Here is an 8077-nt window from a genome sequence, read left to right on the forward strand (position 1 = left end):
CCTCTGCCTCCCGAGTGCTGGGATTAAAGGCGTGTGCCACCACCGCCGGCTTCTTTCTTTCTTTCTTTCTTTCTTTCTTTCTTTCTTTCTTTCTTTCTTTCTTTCTTTCTTTCTTTCCTTCCTTCCTTCCTTCCCTTTCTTTCTTCATTTCTTCCTTCCTTCCTTCCTTCCTTCCTTCCTTCCTCCCTTCCTTCATTTCTTCCTTCCTTCCTTTTTTTTTTTTTGCAGGACCTCATACATGCTAAGCAAACCCTCTCCCACTGATCTATAACTCAAGCCCATTAGAGTCTTTAAAGAGAAGCCTGGTGAAGATTTTTCAAATGAACACCACCCACATACAACATTAACGTTTGCTATGATGTCCTTTTTTATCGCTTCCTTATTTCCTCTTTCACTGCAATTTTTATTTGTCTTTTAAATGGTTACAGTTGCCTTTTAAATGTCTTCTGTCTTATCTGTTTTATGCCTTGGAAAACTGGAAGACCTTTTTAATGTCAAGGAAGTCTTTCTGCACATACAGACTCATGGAGCTGCCTTTGTGGGAAAGAGGTTGTAAAAGCTTGTTACTTATACAGAAGTGAAGTGAGGGTGCTTATAGCAGGGAAGGCTGCTTGCTAGGAAGTCTCTGCTGTCTGTGTCCAAAAAAACTTCAGATTTAAAACATCGTGCAATCTCCTGAAGGCAATGCCCCTTTCCAGCCCTTATTAGCCTTGAGGTAATGCTTTTTAACGGCACCTGGGGGCGATGAGGCAGGAGAATCACCACAGGTACGAGACTAGTGTGAGCTACATGGTTAGTTTAAAAAGCAAAAAAAAAAAAAAAAAATTCAAATAAAACCCAGAAGGCCCTTAAAACTCTGAAACCGATTCTGGTGCTTTTCAGCTTTTTAATGTGCACACATCACGTGGGGGCCTGACCTTGGTTCTCATTTTGGAGGGGTGGGTGGGCCTAGTTTCTGCACGCTTTGCTGTTCTGTATGATGCCGTTACAGCTGTCTCACATTGGTTATACTGATTATTATCTCTCCCAAGCCCCATTCTACGTTTGCCACACTCTGGCTGTGTATCCTCCATCTGCAGCAACCAGTGAAGCCTCGTGAGCTTGGCCTTGACTCTTAGACCTTCCTCGGTAAAGTCAGTCCTCAGGACAGCTGTCCTTGTGGGTTTGCATCTCTTTTATGGACATTGCCAGCCACTTTACAGCATCCACTGTCTCAGCTCTTTCATTATTGCTTTTAGGCCCAAGATATTTTGCCACGCCTTAGCCATTTAATCTATGTCTCTGTGTGCAACCATCTCTGCAACTCTAAACTTCCCCAAATGCTGAAATACAGAAAATTTTGGTACATTTGTGATAGTCATCAAGATTGACAGCTCCAGGGCTATCTGTGGTCTTTTTGTGGTCTCCTTCTTGTGCTAGGCCCTATGTAGTTCATTGAAGAAATGTTAACTTGTGTGATTAAAGTACGGAACAGGCCTTTCTGGAGTGCAACACTCATGGTCTACACTGCATTGCCTTTCCAAATGAAAACCGTTATGATTTCTAGAAAGCAATGATCTGGAAGGATGGCAGATAATGGATTCTGGATCTTCGTCGATGACCCACTCCAACACATACATGAAATAGAATCTGAAAAAAAAGATGTCTTAGACTGAATATTCAAAATCAACTTTCTCCTCGCTCAAAGAAAATATAAGATAATTATGCATGTATATATACATGTATGTGTATATATGTATGTATGAGGGGAGAGAGACAGAAAGGGAGAATGCCACTGGACCAGTGAAGAGGAATGCTCACAGCCCCCAAATGTACAGGGTTATGGTGAAGCAAGGATACCATAAACACAGATCCACATTCTTTGTCTGGTTCACAGAAACCACTGTAGGATTGGAAACAAGAAGACAACTGTCTTTTTGTCCCCCACTCTTCCTACAATTCGGGAGGGTTTGGGTAGCAGATCCGTTGTTGGCAGGAATGGTGCCCCACCCTGCGGACTGGACCAGTGTACCAGTCATCTCCATCAGTTCACAACCTTCAACTCAACACACATGGGATTTGTTTCATTTCCAAGCAAACTAAGGAAAGGAAGAACAGCAGAGGATCCTGTTTTGTGGGCATGGAAAATGGTAGTTTTTATTTAGGGTTGATGGGTGGGTCTTCAATTACAGGTGTGTCAGACCTGACCTAGCAGACAGTCTCTCTGAAGATGTTGATATAAGACAACATGATATTTCAGAAATCACACATCATCATAATCGTCATCAGCATCATTTAAAAGAAAAAAAATATGAGGAAATGTCAAACAATCAGTCAACACTCTTTAAAAGATGTTGGTAATTTGATTCCTGTCAAGACTTAATTTTGTTAATTTAATTTTAATAATGATGGTGATCGTTTGTAATTGTTGACCCAACTGTGGCTAAGTCATAACCATCCTGGACTTTTCCTCTCATCACAAGGTAGAAGCAGATTTTTTTTTTGCATTGTAAACTAGGTTACTGCCTCACAGTTTTGATGAAATGTCATATAAGCTATTCTTTAGGAAAGTCATTCAATTATTAATAAGCTAATTTCAAAATAGTATTTACTATTAGATGTCAAGTAAGACACTTTCCCTTTTCTTTTCTTATAAACTAATGATTTGTTCATTGGGAAAAAAAGCATAAAAAGTATACAGGTGAATTTCTGGAGGCATTCCTAGAAGGCCCCATCCAATGGGAGCTAGTGCAACTCAAGGACCATTGATTACAGGGGCCAAGAAAATCAGGGGAGTGAGGAGAAGCAGGCTGTGTAAGAGAAAGTAGGAGGGGTGGGATTGGACCTAGAGACTGGAGTCAACTAAAGGTCGTGCCAGTAACTTGGTTCTAGTGGAGGCTTCTCAGATTCTGGTTTTTCAGGAGAAAACAGAAATTGAAAATTTCCTGCAAGCGTTTCTGAATTTTTTATTGTCAGTAATCAAATAATATAATATTTGTCAGTGCAACGACATTTTTCAATTCTGTAATGTAGTAATCTGGTGTTATCCGTAGGAAGGAAAACAGATCTGTCCACCCCGGGTTGAGTGTGCTACTCTTAGGATCCCCCTTCACAGGCTGGCCTCCTGGCTGCAGGGGCCTGGTCTTCACAGGTAGGGTCCAAGCACAATGATGGGTTTTGAAGACAGCTACTCGTGTGTCACATCTGAAGACAGAGTGAGCTCTGAAGCCCTCACCAGGGCAGTTTCCTTTCAGATCCTGAGGACTAAATGCCTGGGATAAGGGCTTTCCTCAAATATGGCAGAGATGGGAGGCAAGCCTAGGTGACAGTTCTACCATCATCTTCATCTTTATTCCACATCAAGTGAAGAGCAAGCCCTTTCTCCTGCTTCCTGTGGTTGCTGTGCAACAAATGACCTCTAAGTGAAGCTGGGCAGATCCTAAGAAAATGGCTTTTCCTGTATTCTGCGTGAGAAGCCGTTGACTTATTAGGCTCCAAGTGGTCTGAATCCAGCATGTTTATGTGCCAAGCAGATAGCAGAAACTGTGTGTGGAGGCAGAAGCTGATGCCGGAGTCTCAGATGCTCCCAGACGTGAGCCAGAGGCTCACCAGCATGAGTTCAAGATCAGTCTGGATAAAGTACTAATAAGGCCTCATTGTCCAAGGTTGTCCCTGTTTCCCCGGAGACAACATTTACTTAGGCTTACTTTATGTTACGAGTACCTATTTGTACTTACGAAAAGATTCAAAGAAGTATTTTAAGACAAAAACAAGCTGACAAAAAAAAAAAAAAAAAAACCAAAGTAAAGAAAGAAAAGGACAACATACATTGCCTTGGATTGGGTAAATCTACCTTTTGGGAACGGGGCTCCCAGGACCCAGAGTAGGGATTTAAAGCATTATGATGTTGATTGCTTATACAGGAAAAATAAATGAATAATGGTGACAACAAAAATACACCCCAATGTCAACCTTTAGTGATAATATTAACTTTATCTTTCTTAATAAATATGCATTTTGCCAGGCGATGGTGGTGCACGCCTTTAATCCCAGCACTTGGGAGGCAGAGGCAGTCGGATCTCTGTGAGTTTGAGACCAGCCTGGTCTACAGAGCTAGTTCCAGGACAGGCTCCAAAGCCACAGAGAAACCCTGTTTCGAAAAACCAAATAAATAAATAAATAAATAAATAAATAAATAAATAAATAAATATGCATTTTTTACTATCTTTGTCTATAATATCTGCGGAATCATTTGAAACTGTTCTAGACATCATGACCACTGTATCACACATCACCTGACAATAGGATATTTTCTTACCTAACGACAGTATCTTAACCACTTTCAGGAAAATAATAATTATTGTTATTCAATTTTTTTAAATGTTATTTTTTTCCCAAACCTTTCTAGTTTCCTTTTAGACCAGACTCTAGAATTCATGTGTTACATCTGTCTGTTACATCCTTCTCCTTTCCCTCACTTCAGGTATTTATTACTGTCTCAGGTTTTAGGAGTCTCGTCTAATTTTCTTACCAACCACCCAAATTCTGAGTTTGTGTGGTTAGTTGCTTGTGTCGCCACTAAAGTTGGTTCTTCAAAACTAGGAGTTAATGAGATTCCATTAAATGGAATCTATAAATATTTGATTTGGCAAGAATATTCTACAGGTATTTATTTCTATTTCTTATTACTGCCTGTTTGTGGGTACCGAGGTCAGCTGGCTCTTTTATCAATGTTGTTACTTAATATCTAGATAACTGGGTAATTGCTATGCCTTGATTTTCCCAAGACCTGTTTTTGTCTTTTTGGTTTGCAGTTTGGCTGTGAGGTCAAATTCTAGATCTATTTTAGACGTATCCTCCATATATATGGTAATTCTTTGCTATTCATTAGATGGCGATTTCTAACTGTGTCATCTTTAGTTGGTATTCCTCTGTAACAAACATCTAGACCCTGTCTCAGAAAGCAAAACAATCACCAGTGTGAACCAATGACTTTCCACCTGTGTTAAAGTTCTCCCCCAAAGGCAAGACAATGGTTAAAGGTTTCATTTTTGTTTTTCCTTTAATTACACATTTTTCTGAAAATGGGAAGTTGGGAGTATAATAATTTTTTAAAGTTAAGCAATTTTTATTCATTTTCTTATTATCCCCATCTCTGTTTCTCTTTTCTCTTGTTGGAGGAGGCCGCTTGTTTGTTTCCTGTCTGCCCAGAAACTGAAATAATCACATAGAAATCATATTAATTAAATCACTGCTTGGCCCATTAACACTAGCTTCTTATTGGCTGACTCTTACATATTAGTTTAACCCATTTCTATTTAACCTTGTATTGCCACGTGGCAGTGGCTCACCAGCAAAGTTTCAGCATGTCTGTCTCCACAGGCCAAATGGCTTCTCTCTTGACTCTGCCTTCTTCCTCCCAGCATTCAGTTTAGTTTTCTTCACCTACCTCTATTTTCCTATAGCTCTGCTATAGGCTGAAAGCAGTTTCTTTATTAACCAATGATATTCACAGCATACAGAGGGGAATCCCACCTCCCTCCCTCTCTCTCTCTCTCTCTCTCTCTCTCTCTCTCTCTCTCTCTCTCTCTTCCTTGCATTTAAATTACTCATTTTAGTCTTAAAAATTTTATGCTCCCTTTTGGTTTATATCAAAGCTAAGACGTAAGATGTCTGGTGTGTGACAGTTGGAGGAGGGTAGCTTTCAGGATGGCTCTGAGATTTGTTAGAATGTCCCTTTTGATTTTTGCATATTTAATTGATTTGTGTGTGTGTGTGTGTGTGTGTGTGTGTGTGTGTGTGTGTGTGTTAGATTCCTAGACACTTTGCATGTTCCCTGCACCAAAACTGGAAGCAGCGGCTTTCAAAGGAAACTGTAGTTCTCCCTCTGAAGGCTTTGCTAAAGCCAGCCCTGGATCCTACAAGTACAGGCACCCTTTACCAGTTGGTAAAGAAATGCATTGTGAAAAATCATTGATGCATACTGGTATTTCAAATGTCTTTGCTTGCTTTTGTTTTTGAGATAGAGCCATGCTATGCAGTCCAGGCAAGCTTAGAGCTCACTGTGTCTACCTAACTGGATTTGAACCCATGTCCTTTCTGCTGTTTCAGCTTCCTAAGTGCTGACATTGCAAGTGGACACTACCATGTCTAGCTTCAGTTTTAAAATAAGATTATAGCTTCTTCCTAATGTATTCATTTTTTTTACTTATACTAAAAATTTTGCCTTCTGGTAGTATTATTGTGTTTACCTCCATGCTTTATGTCAGCTCTGCAGAAAGTTTCAATATTGTGATTTATTAAAATAACAAAAATTAACAAATTAACATTCAAATTTTTTGAGATTCTTTTTATTTCCAGAATATAGTCAACTAAGAATAGTTCCCCGTTAAATGTGCTTAATATAATCATATTCCTCCTGTGTTTGTATTGCCTTTGACAGACACAGGTGGTTTGTTCTCATTAGATCTTTTAAGCTATTTTATTCTTTTTTCTACCAGTAGTAGCTACCACAGATATTTAAAGTGCAATTCTTGATAATCTTTTAATCCTCTTAAATTATATCTTTTTGCCTTTGGGAGATCTGAATATATATTATTTTAATAATCTTATACAAAAACATTTTGAAATTTATTGCTAAAGATAAGGAAAAATAGTAAAACAAATTTGTAAAGAAACCAAAAATCAACAAAACACAAGTGTTTCCTGGAAAGGGTTCTACTTAACAAAATATGATATAGCCAATAAGTTTAAATTTGATAAGTAGATCTGAAAACAGAGATATATGAATGCTGTATAATATAGCATGACTATCACAGTGCCATTTGACAACTGCAAAATCTACCTAGATTTGTATACACCGACTGTGAACATGAAAGAAATTAACAAATATAGAACTAATTTTTGGAAGGAAACACGAGAACATAAACTATATGGGTCATGAATATTTTTATTTTTTTTCTATTTTCTACTTACAGGGTAATGCGATTATTTTATTTTTGGCATCAAATGTTTTTCTAAAATGAAAACCAAATCTACTATCTGTTTTAAAAGATACACAGGAGAAAGAGGCAGAACTCTGGACATGTGGAACACTCAGAGATTGCTGCAGGGACGAGAATGCTCTAGCTTCAACTTCACCAGCTGGATGAATGGATACTTAAAACAACACGAAGAACCTTCCCAAAATACATTAATAGAATGCATAGTTTCAGATCTAGCCTGAGCAGCCTTGAAAGGCTGTGTCTTATTTTTAGAGAAGCTCATGAATTTTTAGAAAAGTACAGAGCGAGGAAGTCAGGCTACCTGAGGATCGTTCAAGAGGACCAATCGGAACAGCAGACTTTATCATGCATCCTAACCACTCTAGATTTTCGTTTGTTTTCCTAGAATACGTTTCTATGAGACTTGGACTCAATATGGCTGAGTCCATGAGAAATTCCTTTTGTATCTAACCACTGAGAAACACTAAATAAAATACAACAATGGCCAGGTGGGATGTGTCTTTAATCCCAGCACTCGGGAGGAAAAGGTAGGAGGATCTCTGTGAGTTCAAGGCCAACCTGGTCTGCGGAGCAGGTTCCAAGACAGGCCCCAAAAGGTACAGAGAAAACATGTCTAGAAACACCAAAAAAAAAAAAAAAGGCAAATGCATAAGTCTTTCAAGTGAGTAAGAATGTAAACCAGATAAACCAGTTTCAGTATCATCACTGGCAATGCAATGACACACATCAGCAAACTACAACAGCATGACATCAGACACAGACAGAGTCTGTTGAGTAAAAGCCTTTCCTTTTTATTTAAATCAAAAGGGGGAAAATTGCAGAATAATTCTTTACAGTTTTAAGATTGATTTAGTAATGAGCTGAATGGCCATTAACCAGGAGGGAAGAGGTTAGGTGTGGGACTTCTGGGGACAGAGAGGTTACTGGGAAGAAAAAAGGTGAAGCTGCCAGCTAGATGCAAAGGAAGCAGGACATACTAGAAGAGAGGTAAAAGCCATGAACCACATGATAGCACATAGACTAATAGAAATGAGTTAATTTAAGTTATAAGAGCTAGTCAGAAACAAGTCGTAGCTAAGGCCATATATTCATAA

The 8077-nt window shown here is 38.8% G+C and overlaps 1 protein-coding gene across 1 annotated transcript in view; it reads right to left on the bottom strand.

The window, feature by feature from the left end:
- The window catches only part of Plcb1 (phospholipase C beta 1), a 691541-nt gene that overhangs the window by 3895 nt on the left and 679569 nt on the right, over positions 1–8077 (bottom strand). The window lies entirely within an intron of this gene.

Source organism: Microtus ochrogaster, unplaced genomic scaffold, assembly GCF_000317375.1.
Source record: "Microtus ochrogaster isolate Prairie Vole_2 unplaced genomic scaffold, MicOch1.0 UNK3, whole genome shotgun sequence".
Lineage (NCBI taxonomy): Eukaryota > Metazoa > Chordata > Mammalia > Rodentia > Cricetidae > Microtus > Microtus ochrogaster.